Source organism: Chionomys nivalis, chromosome 5, assembly GCF_950005125.1.
Source record: "Chionomys nivalis chromosome 5, mChiNiv1.1, whole genome shotgun sequence".
Lineage (NCBI taxonomy): Eukaryota > Metazoa > Chordata > Mammalia > Rodentia > Cricetidae > Chionomys > Chionomys nivalis.
Window position 1 is genome coordinate 65,379,090 of NC_080090.1, and position 17,746 is coordinate 65,396,835.

General features: G+C 39.1%; 1 protein-coding gene across 1 annotated transcript in view; it reads right to left on the reverse strand.

Moving 5' to 3' along the window:
• Nucleotides 1-17,746, reverse strand: part of Acbd6 (acyl-CoA binding domain containing 6) — a 158,757-nt gene that overhangs the window by 131,178 nt on the left and 9,833 nt on the right. The window lies entirely within an intron of this gene.

Sequence of the window (17,746 nt, forward strand, 5' to 3'; positions counted from 1 at the left end):
TTTACATTCTTCTTTCGTCAGACTCAGCGGTGTTTTCCTTAGAATGGAGTCCTTTGGTTCCAAGGTAGGAAGAATATCCTTTAACTCTTTCAGTAGCAGGGAACAAATCCTTCTCTGGTTCATTTTCTATAGGATTTCATGAGCCACATTCCAGGCCAGTGCTCCAGGAAGGGATTCTACTATGAGCCATCTCTGCCCAGTTGGCTCTGCTCAGCTGCTGCCAGGTGATGCCGAGAGTCTGGCAGGAGCTTCTTATCCATCAACAGCTTCTTGAAGGTTTGTAGCTCCGTCTTGCTTAAATAACTCGTGTACGCCATGACCCCATTAGCACACGGGGAGGCAAGGGAGTGAGTGTGTGTCCAGGTTTGGGTAGAACTAAGATCGCTAGACTTGGCTTTTTGTTTTTGTGTTTTTTTGTTTTGTTTTTTTTTTTTTTTTGGTTTCTTGAGACAGGGTTTCTCTGTGGTTTTGGAGTCTGTCCTGGAACTAGCTCTTTTTTTTTTTTTTTTTTTTTTTTTTTTTTTTTTTATTTTTCGAGACAGGGTTTCTCCGTAGCTTTTGTTTCCTGTCCTGGAACTAGCTCTTCTAGACCAGGCTGGACTCGAGCTCACAGAGATCTGCCTGCCTCTGCCTCCCAAGTGCTGGGATTAAAGGCGTGCGCCACCACCGTCCAGATCGCTAGACTTGGAAGGGGGGTTGAGGCCTAGGTGGGATCTTTGATTTACCTCACCCATCCTCATGCAAGGTGAACTACCCTTCTGTGTCAGTGATAAATACAACTGAGCAGGAGAGAACAAACAAGACCCCTGAAATGGATCAGATTTCTAGGCTCCTTTTAGCAAAACACATCTTCCCAAGCAGATAGAACAAACCTCTCTTAGCTCCTTCCCAATCCATTACAGGCTCTGAGAACCCAAGCCAATGGTACCCTTCCTTACATTGGCTGGGACCAACCGGCTCGGGCCTCTGACAATATTTTAAACCTGAGTCCGTAATATTAAAAAAGAAAACAAAAACAACAAATGCATTTATTTTCAACTTGGTTAACAAAATCTTAATTTATTCGCTTGACATATTTAAGTTAGAGAAAAACTATTTTCCAAATTCTAAAGGAATATGATTTAGATTCTGTAAGAATTAATGTTTGCTACTGAACAGTCACAGAAAGGAAATATATTTATTTTTGTTCTCAACTCTTCTTTAATTTCAACTTGGTCACTTACTCAAAAGAACCCACTGAGTGCTACATTATCAATAATATCCCTGGCAACACTAGCATTGAATCTTACTTATTTCTGATAGCATATTTATTAATAAAATCTTGTCTTAAGTAATAAAAAACCTTTATAATTGTATCTTACAGTTTGTAGATTGTTTTCTATATATCTAATTTCAATGGGTTATAATATTCTATCTCAACTGTACAACATGACAATGTACAGCTAACCTCCAAAAGCAAACATGTCAATATTGTAAATAAGACTTTAGCAATAAACACTAACAGAAATATAAAGAAATTAACCTATTGTGCCTTTTCTTTCTTCTTACCACACATAAAGTAAATCCACACTGGTTCAGTTTCCCAATTTGAGCTTTTAAAAAATGCATACTAAATTTCCCTATATTGTATTTCAATCAATTGCCTAAGCTGAGGCTATAATGTCATAAATAAAGTACTTGATCATAAATTTCTCAACAGACATAAAATCAAAGACACCCAACACCTACAAATTAAGTAAAAAAAAAAAAAAAAAACCACAACTAAAACCTGAAAAGAAGTTAACGTATCAAGTTGCAGCTGATCAGTCAGTTGGCCACTCTCTTCTGAACAGATTCTCTCTTTAAGCTCCACACTGAATTAAGGTTACAACTATGCACCAAAATCATCTTGGTGTAGTCTTTGAATTTTATGTTTTATAAATTATGAAGCTATGGGAAGAAAGTCAATCACCTTTCAAATGTTTGACTGAATAGCAATGATGTGAGCTATTTAAAGACAGGGCTCCGAAGGAAATGAGGGGACCTGTAACACAGCACTCACTGGTGCCTAGGTAGACATCACAAAACTGCAATGCAGAAAATCTCAAGCCTCCCATGATTCTATATTTAGATCACTAACAAGAAACTCAATTAAAATTTAAAGGCCTAAAAAAAACTGCCAAGTTTTTCTTTTCTAGTGTTTTCACACACGAGAGCTAATCCATATTTTATCACACTATAAAGTATACTGAAGAGAATTCATGAAATTAACTTGAATTGATTTTTTACAAGACATGATTAAATGGTATTTAAACCAAATGCCACTATGTCAAGAAGGATAAAAATACTTAACTGCTTTATTTATTTTGTCAAGATAAATCAATTTCTTAACAGTATTCTCTGAAGTTGGGTGCTGCAGTGCACATCTCCAATCCTATCATAACCTGGAGGCAAAGGCAGAAGGACCACAAGTTCAAGGCCAACCTGGGCTATATAGTGAAACCATGTGTGGGGGGGAGAATGTCATTTGAATGGAAGCACAATTTACATTCTCCAAATTTCAGAACTTGTTGCAGCAAATTGTTAATAAAGTATAAGTAAGCCAGGTGTGGTGGCACATGCTTTTAACACCAGAACTCTGGAGGCAGAGGCCAGAGGATCTCTGTGAATTTGAGGCTAGCCTGGTCTACAAAGCAAGTTCTAGGACAGCTAGGGCTACACAGAGTAACCGGTCTGGAAAAACCAATAAATAAATGATTAAACAAAATGTAAGTAGAAATAGGCAACTTGCATATCTATTGTTCTGTTCGTTCTGTGGCTGATCTTTCAGGCAAATTGATCAATTTAGAAGACTGAAAACAACTGTATTAAGTCTTTTTCATTGGGCACAAGGTAATGAATAAAAAGACTGCGGATATTATCCAAACATAAAAAAATGATCAACCACAAAGCAAGTGTGGTTGATAACAGCAAATTGTTCAAGACACATGTTCTCTTCCTCAGCAGAAGTTGTGTATTTCCTCAAAATATCTCTCTCACACATGTGTGCACACCTGTACACATGGAAACATAGTATTTCCAATTACTAAAGTCATGCATCTACTGATGTCATCTGACATGCTGAAACTTAAACTCACAGAGCAGGCGCTGACCCAAGAGACTCCACAATGTCGCTGTCTATCTTAGCAGTCACTACAGCACCCTTGAAGCCAGGTTCCACTGGCATCATTTGGGTACCCAATGTGTTAATCCTCCCATTATTTCACTATTCAAAGATGATCCATCTATGTGCCTGGGTGCCGCTTGGCAAAAACTAGACTCTAGAGAAAATGGAGCCTATCTTCCTGACAGACTAGAATGAAGTGGAGAATCAGGACAACAGCTTCATGAACGGCCATGCCCAGCTGAAGCACCCTTAGCAGGCCCCAAAACTCTGATCAAACCAGAAGAGGTCAGAGGTTGGTCTAAAGAGAAACTTCCTCAATTTAAAGTCTCCATGGAAACCATTACAAACATAACAGTAGAGTGAGTGTGTGTGTGTGTGTGTGTATAAGAGAGAGTTAATAGCTGAAAAGAAATCATAAAATCGGATTCAGCTTTACAAAAGTCGTAAGCCAGACAAAGTACGAATTATACAACTTGTAATTCTACACTGATCAGCAGAAATGGTAGAAGATGCTAAAAAACTGAGTAATTTGGAATCATGAGCTTACTGGGAAAAACACATTAGAAAGCAAATTAATTCTTTAAAATTTTTAGAAGACAGACAGGAATAGAGGTACTTGCTTTTAGAAGGGCAGCCAGTATTCTTAACCACTGAGCTATCTCTCGAGCGCTGAGGTACTTGCTTTTAATCCCAGCACTTGGGAGGCAGAAGGAGGTGGATCTCTGTGAGTTCGAGGCCAGACTGGTCTTCAAGACAGCCAGAGCTACATAGTAAGACCCTGTCTCTAAAAAACAAAACAAAACAAAAATTTAGAAGATGACATATAGTTTATCATGGGATTCCAGCATTAGTTTATGCTAATACAGCCTGAAGAGACTCAATAAATCTTTACTGAATTAATTCTCAAAGGTAAATTTAACATAGCTTTCCTCAATTTTACAATACAAATAGACATACATTTAAAAAAACAAAACCAGTAGCACTTGAAAGAAATCTAGCAGAGTACTAAAGAAATCAACAAGAGAATGCTCAATGGAATATCAAAAAATATTATGTACAAAAAAGATTAAATAATAAAAAATGATTTAATTGGTTAGTGCACAAACATCAGATATTTGAATCATTCCATTCTCTATATACATACAATTTTAGCCCATGAACCAAAAATGACAGAAAAGGAAATTAACCTCAAAACTTCTCCATCTAGATTTATCATACAAAGTCTAAATACTCCCAAATGTTAAGAACTAAAAAACAGCCAGGAGTGGTGGCACACGTCTTTAATCCCAGCACTCAGAAGGCAGAGAGGCAGATCTCTGTGAGCTCGAGGCCAGCCTGGTCTACAGAGTGAGTTCCAGGACAGGCTCCAAAGTTACATAGAGAAACCCTGTCTTGAAAAAGTAAAAAGAAAAGGAAAAAAAAAAAGAAGAAGAAGAAGAACTAAAATGCAAGGCTAAATTCTCAAAGCAGTTTTAAAAAGTGAAGTAGTAGCCCAGTATGATGCGATATCAGTAACAGAGTACAGCTTGGCTACTTAAGGTCTAAGATGCCTTAGTTCTCGACAATATATCACACTCCCTTTGCTATAACAGCCAATGTTGAATGTTGCAAAGCAGGCAGTGAAAACAAGAGAAATTAAGCATATTCACATATATGCACATGCAAACCCACAGAAAAGGAACAAACCACCAACAAAGCAGTGGTTCCAGGTTTACTTGCTTAATACACTTTTAAGTTTTCTATTTACATTAAAATGTGAAATGATGTCCAATATCTGCTTATACATTACAGACACATATACCCTTAGTTATTCTCATACACAATATGGTGAAAATTATGAAATAGTTATATTTAGTCCATGTTGAAATTTCACAGTGTAAATCTAAATATAAAAGTAAGATTTGTAAGTACTTCAAATACTACATACTGATGATATTGAGACCATTATAGAGATTTTGGCTTGAGAACAGAAATTAAGACAAATTTCCTATTGTTTTATAATTCCTAATTTATTATGGCTCTTCAGCTATTCCCCTACGTTGTGGGAAATACAAGGTAAAGCACACAGCTATCCACTCATGGAAACTGATCTGCAACGCGGTTCTCTCTGAAAGTTACAAGAGAAGCACGTGAGGCCAGCTCCAAATACCAACAACGATCCTGGAAAAGGTCACAAGGCTCCAATATAATCGGACCAAATGTCTCAGGATTCTTAAGGGAATAGAATATAAAACACAGGGGCTGGAGAGATGGCTCAGTGGTTAAGAGCATTGCCTGCTCTTCCAAAGGTCATGAGTTCAATTCCCAGCAACCACATGGTGGCTCACAACCATCTGTAATGGGGTTTGGTGCCCTCTTCTGGCCTGCAGACACAGACAGACAGAATACTGTATACATAATAAATAAATAAATAAATAAATAAATAAATAAATAAATAAATAAATATTTAAAAAAAAAAGAATATAAAACACACATACCAAAAAGCTAGAAAACTTTGAATGCTGAGTAATGAAGTATGAGAAAAAGAACCCAGGAGACTACGTGTGGCAGGCCTTTGGAGCCTTGCGTTTGTTCTAGCTAGACGGAACCGACTCCGCTTCCAGGTTAACTTAGCTTGCCAGAGCCTAGCTTCCTCAGCTCTAAGCAAGGATTATACCCTGTCCCCTTCACAACCGCCAGAAAGGCCAGCTGAGACTAACTCTGGATTTCACCTAGTACATACATTAAAAGCATCATATAATGATGCAAACTATTTGAGCACAGAATACATTATAATATAAATTACTCATTCACCAAATTTATATTATATAGCTCCATTAACTTTTGTGTTACTATATTTTTAAGATAAACGTGCAATAAAAACTTACTGGAAAGTTTATGTATTATGAAGCATGCAGGGCAGGTCTCATTTCAGAAGAAAAGAATGTAACCTTTCCTAAGGTCACAATCCTCTTTTTAAAATGAACCAAGATGACAGAATACTTAGATTTTTACTAATATTTTTCAAATATATTAAAAATTCAACTTAAGGAGAAACTGAAAAACTCCAAGATGTCAAATCATGTATTATGTCTACATAATTAAGCAGTCATTGTACCTAAAAGAATATTAAATTGACAGCTGTCATCACTAAATCCAAATCTAGATCCAAATTACCTAATCTCACCAGTCCCAGTGTGCACACCAGACATCCCAAGCTCAACTTACATGAGCTCACTAGTGCAGAAGTGTAGCAAGACGGGATGTGACGCCTTAAAGTCAGTCACAGTTTTAAGCTACACCACTGCATTCATTTCAGATGACGAATGAAGCTGTCTTTTCTTTATATGAACACACAAATACAGGCTAACAAATTAGTTCCTTTCCTCAGCTGGCAAATCCTAAAGCTCAGAAAAGCGCACAACAGACTGGACACATAAACACCCGACGGAGTGTCAGGTGTGTGCTGCTCGCCCCTTCCCCGGGAGCAACCAAAAGATTACACCAGCTTAACAGGGTCCAGTAGATTCATTCGGCAATACAAAGAAGAGACAGAATAGCAAGAATTCTACAACTTCTAAAAACTGCTTAACCCTTCAAAGAGAAATATGGTACACCATTCTGTGTTCTTACTATAAATCATGTTTTTTTCTATCAGACATTACTCTCCTCTATGTGGAAACTAATAAATTTGATGCAAAATATATTGATTTCTGTTCCTAATATAATAACAGGACATGTTATAATATTCTATTAGAATAATGCTTTGTAATTTTCTATAATTTCTGTATAACTTGTTATAATTTCTAGTTAAAATACTCTACTTTTTTACTAATGAAAATTTAAAAATTATTTTTTTAAACTAAGCAAAAATTATTCTTACACTATTTGGGACTTTTAACATTTAGAATTCAGTTAGTCTACTTAAATGTACAATTATTTTACTTAAAAAGTTCTACTGTGCCGGGCGATGGTGGCGCACGCCTTTAATCCCAGCACTTGGGAGGCAGAGGCAGGCGGATCTCTGTGAGTTCGAGACCAGCCTGGTCTACAGAGCTAGTTCCAGGACAGGCTCCAAAGCCACAGAGAAACCCTGTCTCGGAAAACAAAAAAAAAAACAAAAACAAAAAAAAAAAAAAAAAAAAAAGTTCTACTGTACAAATAAAATGAAGCCTTCATTTTACAATGAATGAGTCGCAAAGAATACAAGTTTGATCCAAACTTCCCAATAAATGTAGGTTACCAGGAAATCTGTGTTGCTTAATTTTCTTCACCAACCACATAGGAAAACAAAACTTTTTCTTATTTTGCAGTTTTAAACCTATTAACACAAGGCTAACATTTTGGATATAAAGATAATAAAATGTTCTTTTTTAAAATATCATCTTGACCATTAATCAAATTTAATTTAAAATTTTAATTACATCCTAAAATTTTAATTCCTAACTGTTATTTTATTGTGTCTATAAGAGAAATAAACACAAAATAAGCACAGGTGTATGTATGTCACAGAAAAGGCAGGGCAATGTCAGCTGTCAAACACTGCCCTCTATAGGACAGTTTTTTAAATAAAACTGACAACCGAATTTATTCAACACAATATAGTTCAGCCAACAAATTTTGAATTTTCTTGGCAGCCTTGTTCCTGAAGCGAAATTATTCTACTCTCTAAGACTGTGTTTTCAGTGCGGGGGAACCCAGGACCTTGCTCATTCCAGGCAAGGGCTTCACCACTCCAGGATGCCTCAAGGAGAAAGCCCCGTCAGGCGAAGATGAACTGGGCTGAGTCTCAAGGGCTGAGAACACACCCAGTAAAGCCAGAGAACAACGGAGCTGATACTGAAAAGAGCGACATGTGGGGCTGACGGTATTAACAGCTCTGGGCTGTGCTTCAAATTTGGGGACACGTAAAAATAAAGAGCAACAACAACAGAAACAAAAACAGATGCCAGGCCTCTGTCCAGTCCACCCGAGGAAACCTGGGTGCAGCTTGAGTGCCTATATTCTTAAGTCTCCTACAGAGGCCTCCACCTCCCTAGAGCCGGATGACAGACATCTGATTCAATGCCTGGGTTTTTAATGAATTATTTACAGATAAAAGACAAGGGGATGATGCTACCCAAACTATATAACAGTAGCTCTGCAAAGGCTAGACAGCTACCGGGCATCTAGACAACTACTTTGATCTGGCTACTGGAACAAAAGAGAGGAGACTGTCAGCTCTCCCATTATGCTACTTATCTTCCTAGATACACACAGGTAAAATAAAAATGGATCCAAGAAAGAGATGACCTCACTAGTATGTAGTAACATCGAAATCTAAGAAGTTTTGTTGTTTGGTTTTTTTTTTTTTTAAGAGAAGGGGAATAATTAGCGAAAACTAAGTATCAACAATAGCACCGAAACTCACAGAAAGCCCTGGTAACGATAATAAAACCCTCATCTTATTGACTATGAACTTTGCTCCCTCTGGTGGTTACGAAAGGTTTTACTAGGTGTCAGTAAATGAAAAACTACAAGAACTATCCAGACTTACCACTTAGGAAGCCGACAAATGAATGTCCAATTTATAGCTTCGGATGTACTAAAAACTTTATGAATTGTGAAGTATTTCTTGAGATACCAAAACTTACCGGTCTTTGGAACTCTACTTATGTTAATAATTACAGATGCTCAGTAGTCACGGTACTTGCTTCTTTCTGAAAACAGATTTTTACACCAATGCACCGCACCCCTATCCCTTCCCACTCCCACTGACATCAGCATTTGCGTGCCATGTAAGCCGCTCTAAGAGTTACATACTTGGGATCACACTTCTAAACAACAGGGCTTGATGCAGGAGTGTGTGTTGCAAGGGACTTTCTAAGGTTTCATTTTATACTCTCCCACACTTTTTATATTTTTGTTCCATATATTTTATGCCTGTATTAATTTTATTAAGATATTATTTGCTGGACAATGTAGTATCTTTTCTTTTTACAAGCTTATGATTGTTGTATGTACACTGTAGAAATATTTCCGTTCATCCAGAGGAGAAGCTGTAGTCCCGACAAGACGCTACTGCATCCCTGCTCACTTTATTTTCCAGTTCTCTGCCCCTCGCACCCTCCCACACGTAGCCCCGGCAGTTTGTAGAGCACACGAGGTATGACCCAGTCATACTAGATTTGTATTATCTAGTCCTCTGTAGTCTCTGGAATGTTCTTTCCCGTGTGTGGCTCACTTTTTCACTTCCTTAATGTTCAAGGCCACCTTTTCAGTGAGCCTTGCCTGATCAGCATATTTAAATTATTCCCACCTCCTGTACACCCTAGGCGTCTCCCCTGCTTTCTGTCCATGGTATTGACCACCTTCTAAAACACTGTAGTATCTACTAATTTATCTTATACTTATCCTTGCCATAGGATAAGCTCCTCCAAGCAGAGACTGTTTGGCTGTGCTTAGCAGCTGCTATATATCCCAGTTTCCATGAACCATAACTTATATACAATAAAGAATAATTAATGTATAGGGTAATGATTAATAATTCTTTAACAAATGTTAAAAAATACAAGTTACTATATTTCATAGAATGAAGGCTTGTCTGATTCTAGAATTCAAAATAAAGCCAATTAAAGTCTAAAAAACAAACAACCTATTTGAGGATTATCAATAATAGAATTGCAAGATAAAGCAATTAAAATCTTTAAAAAGAAAAAAGTCATTTTATAATTGATTCAATATAATACTACTCTTGTACACATTAGGATAAAATTTAACTACATATCAGAAATATGTGGTGTTGTATTTTAATCATGAAATCTGGAGCAGAGTTCAAATTTAACCACATTCCTCGTAAATACCTGAACCCTTTGCATAGAACTCAAACAGCGGCCATCACACCATTCACCACTGGGAAAAATCTCTCCAAAGGAGCTAAGGAAGATAGAAAGTACTATTTAGGAATCAAGAAAAAAAATCTAATTTTTAACTTAGAAAAAAATCTCTCCCAGAACTGTTAATATATTTACCAGGGTATAAAAAAAATAAGGGTCTTTTTGTCCAGAACAGAAAATACAATCAAACTACCTCAGAACTTACAATGCTATGTATTTACAAGTAAGGCAGATATTAATACATGGACAGGGCAGCCAGATTAAAAAGGATCTTCATCTCCCAAGTAAGCTGGCAAGTGGAGACTAGAATACTGTAGCGAGCTGCGTGAAGCCACACCTGATGGCAATGTAGAGAGCTGGGTGGAGTCGCACCTAATGGTGCTGGCTCCCGCCCTCCGCGATCCCGAAAGCGAGTGCTCTCTGTGATAATCAACTCCTATGGCTAAAGCCTGACTTATGCTATTATCACGCAATGACTGTCAGCTGCTTGCATATGCGTGGACCTATGGGCAATGCCCACCTGGCAATCTGAGGTTGGCAGCCAGGCCTACTTAAGGGCTGGGAGACGTTTGCCCGGGAGAGAGAGAGAGAAGGAGAGAAAGAGAAGGGAAAAAATTGCTGTGAATAAAGTCTTGGAATAAACTGCAGTGAGAAGAGCTCCGGTGGTCGCGTCATCCTTGCTGGACGAGGGAGGCCGCGACAGAATACAATTATTTTCCATCACCAAAATTTTACAAAACTGCCTGCCCTCCATAGTCACTAAAACATCAAACTGAGCGCTTCAGACTGTGCACTTCAGTAGTTTCCACTGTAAAGGAAACACCTGGGAACAGAGCCTCCACAACAAATCTGCAGTCATGTTATCCCACTTTCTTTCCATCCTAGGCTAGAGCAATGAGTTGATGATCTGAGGGAAGCAGGAGTCTGCTCTGCTGGGGAAAGAGGTCCCAAACATGACAAGTTGGAAGGTAAGGGTGTGCCCTTGACTGTTAGGGTGATTTCAAGGTGTCAGCACAAACTTCAGGAAAGTGAATAAGTTATACAGGATACACATGTGGCAATTACATGAGCACATGCATACATGTCTGTATCTAGATGCCCATATATGTACATGTATACATGATAGCATAAATGTATCTACCAATAAACACACATTTGAGTGTACGTATTTCTTAGGTCTGTCTGCTGAGGAAGCCTAGAAACAAAGTCCTTTGTAGCAATAAGTGTATCAAACATTCAGACCTTCACTTCTTGTTGTGGAATATTATTTTAAGATGTGTTACATTTGTTTATGCTCTGGAACATTTGTTTAATGATGTAAAGATGGGTTGCTTTTGTTTATGCTGCATTTGCTTAACTCTGTAAAGCTGTGATTATTTGCCTGTCTAAAATACCTGATGGTCTAATAAAGAATTGAATGGCCAACAGCGAGGCAGGAGCAAGGACAGGTGGGGCTGGCAGGCAGAGAGAATAAATAGAAGGAGAAACCTGGGAAAAGGAGGAGGAAGGAACAATAAGAGAAGAGGAGGACGCTGGGGGCCAGCCACCCAGCAAGCCACAGAGAAAGAAGTAAAGAAAGGCATACAGAGTAGAGAAAGATAAAAGTCCAGAGGCAAAATGTAGATGGGATAATTTAAGATAAGAAAAATTGGCTAGAAACAAGCCAAGCTGAGGCCAGGCATTCATAAGTAAGAAAAAGCCTCTGAGGCGGGCGGTGGTGGCGCACGCCTTTAATCCCAGCACTCGGGAGGCAGAGGCAGGCGGATCTCTGTGAGTTCGAGGCCAGCCTGGTCTACAAGAGCTAGTTCCAGGACAGGCACCAAAGCTACAGAGAAACCCTGTCTCGAAAAACCAAAAAAAAAAAAAAAAAAAAAGAAAAAGCCTCTGTGTTTTATTTGGGAGCTGGAGGCAGGACCCCTGAAAACAGCCAAAGAGTAAAGAGTAAAAAACCAACAAATATTATATTTTATTAAAATGCCTAGAGGAAAACAGCTAATTCCAGGGATAAGACTAAGAAAGCATCAAATGAGCCAGTACAGTACAGTTGAATTGAGTCCTGAAGTCAATCAGACACTGGTGAAATGGCTCAACAAATAGAACCTGATGCTCGATGACCCGAGTTTGATGCCTGGGACACCATGATGGAAGGAGAGAACCAGGTCCACAATTTATCCTCTGATCTCCACATAAGCAACATGGCACACATCTCACACACACACACACACACACGCACACGGGCAGGCGGGGGTGGGATGAACAGAATAGTTATAAAATAAAACTTTATAAGAGGTGAGGGACTGATGAGATGGCTCAGCAGCTAAGTGCATTATTTGTTCTTCCAGAGGACCCATGGTCGGGTCCCAGCGCCCACACAGCAGCTAACAATTCCAGCAGATCTGATACCCTCTTCTTATCTCCATGGACACTACACACATGTGATACACAGACATACATGCTAGTAAAACACCCATACACATAAAGTAAAATTTTCAACAACAAACCCCCACATGTCCATCTGACTTGAAGGCGTCTTTGCATGAGTGTGGTGCAGCGACTCTACTAGCAATCGCAGCACTTTGGAGGCTGAGGTATAGGACAACTACAAGTTTGAGGCCAGCCTCTGCAACACAGTGAGATCTTGTCTTTAAAGGGGGCGGAGGGGGAGGATTAAAAAAAAAATCTTCACAGATATATGTACCATGAATAATAAAAACCCAGAGACAGATATTGGGATTCAACCTGCAGATCAGAAAAGCAGCCAAACCACTAGAGAGCTCTTACCTCTATGAAATCTTCAGATTGAAAGAGAGTTCCTATCTCATCTTGCCTTATATTCCTCTCTAGTGCTGAGTTTAAAGGCACTGCCCAGCCTCTGTGGCCAACTAGCATGGCTGCTGGGATTAAAGGTGTTTGCCACCACTGCCTGGCCTATATGGCTGACTAGTGTGGCTGTTTTGCGTTCTAATGGTCAGACAAGCTTTATTTATAAAATACAAATGAAATATTACTAAAGATGTAAACTGAGGTCATGCTGGATTAGGGTGGACTGATGTCCTCACACAAGAAAGGAGAGGGAGATTCGGATAGAGAAACCTGGCCATGGGAATACAAAGGCGGACACTGGAGCTTGGCCACCTTGACGGCTAATCTTGATTGTCAATTTGACACACCTTGGAAGAGGGAACTTCAACTGAGGATCTGCCTCCAACAGAGTGGCCTGTGGGCATGTCTGTGGGGCTATTTGCTTGACTGCTAATTGATGTAGAGGACCCAGCCCAGGAGCAGAACCATCCCTAGGCAGGTGGGCCTGGGCTATCCAAGAAAGGTAGCTGAACAGGAGCCTGGAAGGGAGCCAGCAAGCACCGTTCCTTCATGGTCTCTGCTTCAGTTCCTGCCTCTGGGTCCTGCCTTGAGTCTCTGCCTCAACTTCCCCCGGTGACAGACTGTAATCTATAGGCCAAACAAACCTTTTCTCCCCGAGTCCCTTGCTGGTCACTATTCTACCACAGCAACAGAGGGACAAACTAGGGCAGTCACCACAAGGCACAGAATGTCTGCAGGCCACCAGAAGATGGAGAAGGAAGGATCTTCTCCACACATGAAACTCATTTCAGACGTCTGCTCTCCGGACTAGGAGACAACCAGTTTCTGATGTTTTAAGCAGCTGTGGCACTCTCTGTGACAGCAGTGCTAGGAAACACTATCTTGTGTCAGTAAGAAAGGAAAAAAAATGCTCCAAGGATTGGGGTATATGAAAAGGACATGGGCTGGTTTGAAGATTCTTTCAGCAGACGAACTATTTCAATGGATTATACTGCATGAATAAAACAGAAATCCATAAGTCTATACACTATAAACACATAAGTGTTGGGAAAGGCAATCAACTATGGGCGCAGAAAATCCCTACACATTCTTGCTCAATTGATCAGGCCCTCAGCACTCTCTTATGCAGGCCATTTCTCAGGACTTTGTGACCAGCCAGCAAGACACCTTTGGGAATGCAGTAGCACCTCTCTGGCCCCTGACAAACAGCAGGCTTGCTGTAAGTTGTGAATTCCCATAGCTCAGTGCTTTCTTTCCCTCTAGCACAGCCACTGCATAGACAGAAATCCTGCTAACCTTAATGGTGTCATCCCCATGGGACTCAGGAGATGTGGGAAACTGATGCAAACCAAATGAAGCTCATGCAGTTTGCCAAGTCTTGAATAATAAAGTCTTTGGGCTCTGACCCAGGATCCGTCAGCCTTCTGCCGGCATTTAAGAAACAGGCTAACTTAACAGGGCAAAACCGCAGACATCCCACACTTCTTTTCCTAATAGACAGACGGTGGATGACAGTGTGACAGAGAAACTGAGAAATGAAAAGCTCCTTATGTCTTAGTTAGGGTTACTACTGTTGTAATAAAACACCATGAGCAACTTGGGAGGAAAGGGTTTATCTGACTTATGCTTCCACATCATAGTTCATCATCAAAGGAAGTCAGGACAGGAACTCAAGCCGGGCAGGAACCTGAAGGCGGGAGCGGATGCAGAGGCCATGGAGGCTCCCAGGATCAGGAGCGGCCCCACCCACCCTGGGCTGGACCCTCCCACGTCAATCACTAATTAAGAAAATGTCCATGTTATGGAGGCATTTTATCAATTATTGATGGTCCCTCCTATCTGATAATTATGCCCGTGTTAAAACGGCATAAAGTTAAGCAGGATGCCTTCAACCAGTTTAATACCAAATAAAAATAAAACAATGGAGTTAGAAAATCCTTAATTAATGTTTAAAACTAGTAGGTGAAATCTTACTAGGAAAACAGCATGTGTCTAGAAAGTCTCAAAGTGCTCCGCACAAGTTACTTACAGTGAAGCGCATGGAAGGTACACTTCTGTGCTACTCCTCCTGAAATGTGCAACCTGGAGCCAATCATAACCAATCCAAATGAGAGACATTTCTCAAAATGGCTCTTATTAAAATCAACAACAATAAAAACAAAAGCACAGGTAATAAAGAAAGAGAAAGCCCAAGAAACTGTTGTAGAAGCCTAAAGAAATATGGCAAGGGAATACAATGCATCATTCTAAATCAGGTTGGTAGGATTTGTAGCAAATAACTAGAAAGGGCATTGTTAAGTAAATGAAAAATGTGATTATGTACTACAGATTCCACAGTAAGGGTGGATCAATATTAAAATTCTAATCTTTGTAGAAGCTTCCTAAAATATACATATATACATGCAAATAAGTTAAAATAAAATTTCTGATTTTGATAATTAAGGTACAGTTATAAAAAGCAATTAAGGTACAGTTATGAAAGTGCTTGTTCTTAGGAAATAAATACTGAGTATTTAGGGTAAATGAACATGATCTCCAATTTATAACAAACAGTTTAGAAAAAATATTTATACAAATATGTGATATAGATGTGTGTATGAATATGTAAACAGAACAACAAAGCAAACATAACTGGTAAATCTAGAAAAAGGCCACACAGAAGATCCTTCTTCTTTTGAAATTCTTTCAAACTGTGAATATTAAAACTTACCTTCCCCTGCCAAAACTACAGAAACAAAGACACTGATAACCACTGATCAATACATTCTTGAAGGAAAACACAAATGAGAACACAAAGAGCTACATTACTATAACTTTACATAGTCATCGACATACAGGTTTCTGTTGTGTTTTCTGTGTGCGAGTGAGTGTGTATGTGTGTGTTTCAAACAGCAGGTCTGGTATGGTTAAATCATTAAGCATGGGTCTAATTTCTAATGCTATTGTTTGTTCCTTAACTGTGGACAGTTTAGTGAATTTCCTAACTTTTAAAGTACAGATAATAACAGTTTCTGACTTCGAAGATTTCTGTGCAGTTTCAAGGGACACCACATGCAAACCCAGCCCATACACAGTGCTTTCATTTCACTTCTCAGAAACAAACTCAGCAAAACAAAGTAACTCTTTGCTGGGATTGGAACCCAGGGCTTCAGAATTGCTAAGCAAGTGCTCTAACACTGAGCTCATCTCTAGTCCAAAGAATCACTCTTTTTATCCTAAACGTTTAATGTCAAATCTAAACGTCAAAGCTCTCCTGAAACCAAAGTTATTATATTATACCTCTTACCAATCCAAAAGCAAAGGAGAAAAAAAAAAGAGAGAGAAAAGTTAAAAAGGACCAGCCTAGAGTGTGTAAACTAAAAATTGAGAAGTATACAGCACACACACTCACAGAAACACACAAATGTATATGAAATGAACATCATTGTTTGCCTTTATTTTGTTTCAGTTTGAGACAGGGATTCAGTAATGTCACTATCGTGGAATTCCTTATGTAGACTAGGCTGAGATCTATCTGCTTCTGCCTGGCTGTCTTTACAAGACTGCAATTTTGTTCATTTTGTTTTTTACTTTTTCAAGACAGGGTTTCTTGTGTAGCCCTGGGCTGCCCTGGAACTCACTGTATAAACCAGGATGGACTAAAACTCAGGCATAGGCTTGCCTCTGCCTCCCAAATGCTGGGATTTAAGGTGTGTGCCATCACTGTCTGACAACATTAAAATATATTTAGAAAAATATATTAAAGAAATTATATTCAATTCCCATCATCACCAACAAAAAATAGTAAAATTTGATAAATATTCTAAGATGCCATTAAATAAATATTTAATAAGGAAAAATCTCTAACCACATAAAATCTGTATACATTTTAACAGTCATAGTAGAAATTTACTGCATAAGTAAGGTACTGAAGGTTTAAAAAAAAAAAACACACAAATTCAAATATATACCAGAATTTATATATTCAAATGCCTTCAAAGGCCATGAACCAGAAGGAGCCACCTGTAAACCAGCAGGAAAACACCAAGCCCACCGGGCCAAAACCTAGAATTCACAGTCTGAGCTCAGCTCAGGGGGCATCTGTTTGACCACTGACCTTCAGATCTGTAACCTGAGCACATGTGTGGCATCTGCATACTGCTGCTTTAGAAAAGATTATGAAATGGAAAACAGTGAATATTCATACACATGCAAGGGGAGGAGGGACTTCTCAGGTCCCCAAGAGGAAGTCACAGCTGTTCTGTCGGCCATCTGTTAGTCTTTGAACTCCTAAGATCCATTTTGATGTCAAGACACACAATTTTAGGGTTCCTAACAACTCCTTAGACCCCACGACTGATGTGACAAATTTTTCCCATACTTGTAACAACTGATGTGCCCACGAAAAAGCTACCACAAAACACCTTCAAGTTTTTAATTCATTCACTCTAAAATGTCTGCCATATAATGTGTCTATACACACACACACACACACACACACACACACGCACGCACGCACTGCACCAAGACAGGTACTGCATATTGCATGCCTTTGATCCCAGCACTCAGGCGGCAGAAGCAAGTGGATCTTTGAGTTTGAGGCCAGCGTTAATGAGACTCTATCTCAAAAATAAAACAAAATTCAAAGTTATCTGCATTTGTAATCATTATGACCCAAGCTCTAACCTACAAACTTTTCACCAGTTTTCCTGTTTTTAATATCTTGAAAGGGGCTGGAGAGACAGCTCAGCAGTTAAGAGCATTGTAGCTCTTCTAAGGACCTGCGTTCAGTTCCCAGCATCCACACGACAGCTCACAATCACCTGTAATTCCAACTCTGAGGGGTCACACACACACACGGTAAACATACATACATGCAAGTACTCACACATACACATTAAAATAAAATCGTTAAGAATGTATATATGGTACACATACATACAGG